Source organism: Procambarus clarkii, chromosome 2 (assembly GCF_040958095.1).
Source record: "Procambarus clarkii isolate CNS0578487 chromosome 2, FALCON_Pclarkii_2.0, whole genome shotgun sequence".
Lineage (NCBI taxonomy): Eukaryota > Metazoa > Arthropoda > Malacostraca > Decapoda > Cambaridae > Procambarus > Procambarus clarkii.
The window spans coordinates 39,581,854-39,589,353 of NC_091151.1; the positions used below are offsets into that span (position 1 = coordinate 39,581,854).

General features: G+C 38.6%; 1 protein-coding gene across 1 annotated transcript in view; it reads left to right on the forward strand.

The window, feature by feature from the left end:
* Window positions 1-7,500, forward strand: part of LOC138366258 (uncharacterized) — a 17,871-nt gene that overhangs the window by 9,648 nt on the left and 723 nt on the right. The gene's annotated exons all lie outside the window — the stretch shown is intronic.

The window sequence follows — 7,500 nt, forward strand, 5'->3', positions numbered from 1 at the left end:
ACCGTACAAAGGCAGCTCTAAGAGACAAAGATACTGAGGAACTATTTACGCATCTTTGCGGGCTTAAAGATATTCTCGTATCAGAACACACATCTTGGTCATGCTCAGCCTCATCTTAAGCAGCGACCGCATGCAGCTGATCCACAAGAGCGCTGCTGCACTGCTGGCTATTATCAGCGCTTGGCTAGGCAGAATTCAATAACAATAAAGCAGAGGTGACGCAACGGCGGCTGACTTTATAGCAGAGCACAAAGATTGGAAAATATTTCCCTGCTTGATCCTGTGTCAAGATAACATGGACTGAGCTCTCAGATCACAGTATTGGTTGGTCTCCTGGGTACAGTTGCTCCACCAACAACACCACCCACAATATCCTTCTCGCACAATTGGAAAATATTCTTCATTTATTACAGGAAACAATATTACTTTAACGTGGTATAGAGCAGTTCATCATCTTGGTAAGAGAGATATACTTTAATAAACGATCCCTTGATAATCTATTAATAAAATGCATTGAACATTAGGGATGCTGGATATAATATATATATATATATATAGACGCGAGCACAATGTTAATCTTTCGTGCAAACAGTTTTGTGTGACCTTGGGAAGGGGACGGGTGGGACGGAGGGGGGGGGGGTAGGACGAGGCATCAGGGAGGAGGGGATGGGGTGGGGGAGGGCAAGGCATCAGAGGGGGACGAGGATAAGGGGTAGGGAAAGATATCAGGGGAGGAACGGATAGGAGGTAAGAAGAGGGATAATTGGGTACGGGAATAAGGGATAGAAAAAGGGATAAGGGGATGAGGAAGGGATGGAGGTTTGGGAAAGGGGAATCTATTTTTATTATTTTATAACAAAAAGTCAACTCCTTAAAACACTCATTTGGTAAACTGAAAAGATTGACTTCAGTAGTTCTCCAGGTACTCAGGTCGAGGGTTCGACTCCTCCGCATTGCTCCAACTGATTTTCTCAATAATATATTTCGCTACTGTGTTTTACTTGCGTAAATAATAAATAATAATAATAATAATAATAATAATAATAATAATAATTAGGATTTTCAAGTTCATTTTGCGGGTTTCAGTTATTTTTTTATTAAATTTTTAATGTTATGAATGTTAAAATCTACAAATTTACATTTTCATGACAAGTCTTGGAGAAATTAACATGTAATTTATAAAATTAATATTCAATTACTATTTCGCAGAATTTTATTGCACTAAAGTAACATTCGTTCATTAAAGCACTAATTGGTACATACATTAATAAACACTATATTATGAATGTGTTCACTTTGAACACCATGAACTGAATAGATGGGCTCACATTATTTATTCATCATTCTGTATTTACCTCGCTATTAATATGTACTTCAAATATAGCAACACACACGTACTGAAAAACATATCATGTTTTATACTACGCTGAAACTAAAAGAAATTCAGAGCATTGAATCAGCCTATCAGTAACAAATTCAGCATTAAAACAGATTTGCTCGTACATACACTCATACAACAGCGCACAAACCTTTCATAATAGCAGTTGCTAGTTACTGACTGGCCTGTGTAGAGCCACTAGCTCCCTCCCTCCCTAGCCCACAACCCCCCAACCCCATACTCACCACCCATCACCTGGTGCCGCTAAAGGCACTGACATCCATGACTTGGACAATGCCTGGAATGGGTTTCGGGCTCTCTGCGTGCCGATCTGCGACAGGGCCGCCTCCAGGGCTACTTGATACCTAATGTGTGAGGTTCTTCGCGCCAGCATCCCACAAGTCCGCATCTTATACACAAACCAGATCAAAAACGCGCTCTTTAGCAGGTATTTGTTCTTGAAAACTCAACCAAAGCATATTAGAATTGTGTAGATTAAGAAAGCGAAACATTTCCCCTCTTAAATGTTTCTTGATTTAGCATGAGTAGCAATTACCAGTCACACACTACTTCGCCCTCCACAGACACACAAGGGTCTCGCGACCGAGCGGACAGAGTTCGGGATTCGCAGGCCACGGACCCGGGTTAGATTCCCGGCCGGAACCAACATGGGTGGAGTTTTTATCATCTGATGACTATGTTTACCTAACCAACCAGCTGTTGCGGGCTGCATCCTGCAGATCTCTGTGTGTGTAAATTATATATATATATATATATATATATATGTCGTACCTAATAGCCAGAACGCACTTTTCAGCCAACTATGCATGGCCCAATTTGCCTAATAAGCCAAGTTTTCATGAATTATGTTTTTTTCGACTACCTAACCTACCTAACCTAACCTAACCTAACTTTTTCTGCTACCTAACCTAACCTAACCGATAGAGATAGGTTAGGTTAGGTTAGGTAGGGTTGGTTAGGTTCGGTCATATATCTACGTTAATTTTAACTCCAATAAAAAAAAAATTGACCTCATACATAATGAAATGGGTAGCTTTATCATTTCATAAGAAAAAAATTAGAAAAAATATATTTATTCAGGAAAACTTGGCTTATTAGGCAAATCGGGATTTTTATAGTAGGCTGAGAAGTGCGTTCTGGCTACTAGGTACGACATATATATATATATATATATATAACTGAAAACTCACACCCCAGAAGTGACTCGAACCCATACTCCCAGAAGCAACGCAACTGGTATGTACAAGACGCCTTAATCCACTTGACCATCACGACCGGACATAATGAGGTGATAGCCGAGGCTTTTGAACCACCCCACCGCCGGCACTCGGATAGTTATCTTGGGCATAGCATTTTACCAAATCACCTCATTCTTTGGGGCACACGTGAGGAACACAAATGCGAACAAGCCTGAATGGTCCCCAGGACAATATGCAACTGAAAACTCACACCCCAGAAGTGACTCGAACCCATACTCCCAGTTGAGTTTTCAGTTGCATATTGTCCTGGGGACCATTCAGGCTTGTTCGCATTTGTGTTCCTCACGTGTGCCCCAAAGAATGAGGTGATTTGGTAAAATGCTATGCCCAAGATAACTATCCGAGTGCCGGCGGTGGGGTGGTTCAAATAGCCTCGGCTATCACCTCATTATGTCCGGTCGTGATGGTCAAGTGGATTAAGGCGTCTTGTACATACCAGTTGCGTTGCTTCTGGGAGTATGGGTTCGAGTCACTTCTGGGGTGTGAGTTTTCAGTTGCATATTGTCCTGGGGACCATTCAGGCTTGTTCGCATTTGTGTTCCTCACGTGTGCCCCAAAGAATGAGGTGATTTGGTAAAATGCTATGCCCAAGATAACTATCCGAGTGCCGGCGGTGGGGTGGTTCAAATAGCCTCGGCTATCACCTCATTATGTCCGGTCGTGATGGTCAAGTGGATTAAGGCGTCTTGTACATACCAGTTGCGTTGCTTCTGGGAGTATGGGTTCGAGTCACTTCTGGGGTGCGAGTTTTCAGTTGCATATTGTCCTGGGGACCATTCAGGCTTGTTCGCATATATATATATATATATATATATATATATATATATATATATATATATATATATATATATATATATATATATATATATATATATATATGACAATGTCAGACCACGGAGGAAAAATGAAACAGGAATTTCCTTAAGTACTTTCGTATATTAATACATCTTCAGAAGGAGTCATCTTCTTAATACATCTTCAGGATGTATTAAGGAGTCATCCATTAATACATCTTCAGAAAGGAGAATTAATATACGAAAGTACTTAAGGAAATTCCTGTTTCATTTTTCCTCCGTGGTCTGACATTGTCACATTTTTAAATCACGTGTTTATTTTCGTGATATACACACACACACACACACACACACACACACACACATATATATATATATATATATATATATATATATATATATATATATATATATATATATATATATATATATATTATATATATATATATATATATATATATAATGTACGTGTCCAGATAAAATTTGGGAATTAGTACATTACACAAGCGATGATTAAAAAGCGGGGTCAAAGAACTAACAGTTCGATACTGCAGGCACAGATAATATATACATACACATACACACTTCCCCACCACTACTTCATCAAACATAGACCCCCTCTCTACCATCTACACCTTCCCTCCCCCCCCCCCTCCATACCCGGTCCCTCCCCACCTGGAATCCACACCCTATACCTGGGAAGTTATGGCGCATGATGAACTTGGTCTCGACTTGCATCATACTGGGTCCATTACCAACAAGTTTAGCACCATCTGAAAGTTGTTGGATGAACGTGGTGCTGAGGATGTTTACGGGTGGTGTGTTGGGGTGTCTATATCGCAGACGTTCTCAGCCTTGAGTGATTGCATATTTTATGGATGAGTCCTTAGTGTTGATTGATTTATTAATAATTCATCTGGTGTCGCAACGAGGACATAGCCCGTATGTCCACAAGTCACCTAACTCTTGGGATAGGTTTACAGTTATCGGGTTTATTCCTAAACAGGAAGCGCCTAACTAAAGGGAAAATACTTTGTGTCCCTTGAACTATGAAACAAACCGTCTGGCTTCTATCCTATAGCCATAACAGAGACTTCACAGAGCACACTCAAGGTGATATACAAGAGTATACAAGACGTTGTATGTTAAAAAATGAAGCAGTCGCAAGAAATCTACCACGATCCTATATCTGAGTTTTATGAACACTTGTGTATGAAATTGATGGCAGTCATGGAATGACCGATGACTTACAGTCATCATAATAATGACTTACATTATGATGATGACCAAACCACACATCACAAGATGAACAAACGACGATGTTTCCCCATCTTCTGGTGTGAGGTTTGGTTATCATATCTTCAGCGACGTTACTGTGATTCATCGTCTGCATAGATATGGTATAGCTATTTTAACACAGACGTGGCCTAAGTGTTAGGGACATTTGTAGAGAAGAATAAGAAATTAAGTCACACTACGGACGAACTTGATTTATGGGAATATATTTGGACGTGTTCCAACTCTTGCTGTATATATATAAAGTGGTCAAGGTGTTCTGGTTACTAATAAATGTGTCCAGAATATATGAATATGACTTTAAGGTTTTGTGTGATTAGTAAAAATCTCTAATATTCGGGAAGTATTATTAAGCTTCAAAGAAAATAATACTTTATTCTTCTTGCCTGATTCACAAACGGTAACCAAAATGTTAAATGAAATTGCTAATTTTGTATACAATAATCTCAGTCATAGACACCAGCACTGAGGTGCAATAACCCGATCAGCTGCCCAGACTGCTGATGTTAAAGTTTAATGTTCAGCTTGTAAGGTTATCCTGTTCTCTGAAGCTTGAAGAGTTTCTACCCTTCCCTTCTTACTTCATTCTTTGAGAGTGTCACTTTAATTCCTTCTTAATGAGTAGAGAAATATAGTATGAATATTCTTACCATTAATACATCTCTGACCTCTCGAGGATTACGCTGTGAAGTACATTTATTGCTAATGATTCTACCAAATAGGATTGCATAACATATGAGTGTACCACATAGGATTCTAAGGCATGTGAATAAATCGCAAATAATTATATGCCCAAGTGATTGCATCGCATATGAATCCATCACATATCCTGGCTCTTCCACTGATTGACTGATAGAGATTAAGCCACCCAAAAGGTGGCACGGGCATGAATAGCCCGTAACTGTTTCACTACATTTCTCTCCCATTTGTATGTTGTAACCTATCCCATTTTCCCCGTCTCTTTCGCTCTTCAACATTCTGATTGTGTCGAGGCTTTACTGTGGTCATTAACTTGTCTGTGTTTTTAAAGTCATATAACAGTTATTGCATCAAAGTGATCCATTCTCAATTTAAATTCACACAATGTTGCAGCTAATTGCCAATGTAAATACACTTTAGTAAAGGTTATTCTCGAGACGAAACGCATAAGAAAATTCTTTTTACAGTCTCTTTCCTCTTGACAGTTTCATAAGGATATCAACGAGGAAATTTAACGTAGCGAGCAGGAATTACCGAGCTGCGTATAATCTGTGTCAGAAAATTCCATTACCTCCTTCCATTACAGAATAATGAGGCGTGCTGACGGCCGACATGTAATAAAGAAGGTTCACTTGCTTCGCTCTTGTGAAATGAAAATGCCGGAACCTTCACGCTGCGACTTCACCCACTTTATTCGCTCAGTTTTTATATTCACTATCTGCTGCTATTTATGTTATTATTATATATTTTTCTACATATTTAAAGACAGGTTAAATAACAATTTATTATTTTGACTGCACCTGGAGAACACCTGAAATTTTTGGTCCGAGGGCCCATATGACTTATGAAGATGAATTTGACTAAACATAAGAAAAACTATAGCATAAAATAAGAAAAATAACTTACAAACAAAGGCTCGGCGAACAAAAATTGTTGTATTTAAGGCAGTGCAAACTGCAAGGACACCCAACAAACTCATCAGCAGACCAGAATAAAGGCATCTAGGACAGGCGCATGGTGCCATGTGAGCCAACAAGTACACACATCCCCACCGGTCACTTACATTATGGTTATCTTCCTAAAGTGTTCCACACATCTCCAACCCTATTGCTGCCGCTGTTTAATATTATTATTAACCTATTAATATTCTATGTCAAAATTGTCTAAATTCCTTATCCATCTGTATAGGTTAATCATGTTCTCTCATACTCGAAGCCTTACTAGGGAGTGTAAACTGACTTTTCCTTGTCCCTTTTCATAACGCAGAGATTAACTTAGAGATTATCCTTGTGAGAAATGATGGAACTATTCATAGCCACACCCAAGGTGACTCCTGCTACATGGCATAATCCACGCGGGTCCACCAGTACAAGATAAAGGATAATATTAGAACTTTGTTACTCAAGCTTCTGGATTTGAATTCTTGTACCTTATTAGCCTTCGTCAGAAAATTAGATCATTACCTTCATTTTCGATCTCAACTAATTATGAACTCCCAGATCCTTTTAAACAAATTTCACAATTGCTTAGTTGATATTTGATACATCCGTGTTCTTGTTAATAACTTAGAAACCATACAGTTGTCAGAATGTTAAAAATCTGTATATTTTTCTGTCATCAGAATTTATTACCTGCAAAATGTTTGCAACACTGGTAAATTTTCTAAACTTGTTGTTTACTGTACAAACATTGAAGAACATTCTTACCTAATATTTCCTGTTTCCCTTTTTCGATGTTATATATGTTACTAATCTCATTATTTGTTATCACTAAATCTAATATATGATTACCCCGTGTTTGGCTCTATAATATACGGCTGTATCCAGTTATCTTGGTGTTCTTCAACACCTGCTCCTCCCCCCCCCCCTCCCCCTCCCGTATAAGAAGTCTAAATAAACTTACCCAATATTGCTTCATATATGTTTGACAAGAATGATAATAAATTAATCAAAAGTGATCGTCTTTTTATAAAGTTATATTGAGAGTCATTTACTGTGCTTAACAAGAAGAGTACAAATAGCATTCGTCTATTACTTCAGGTAATTTTCCTACA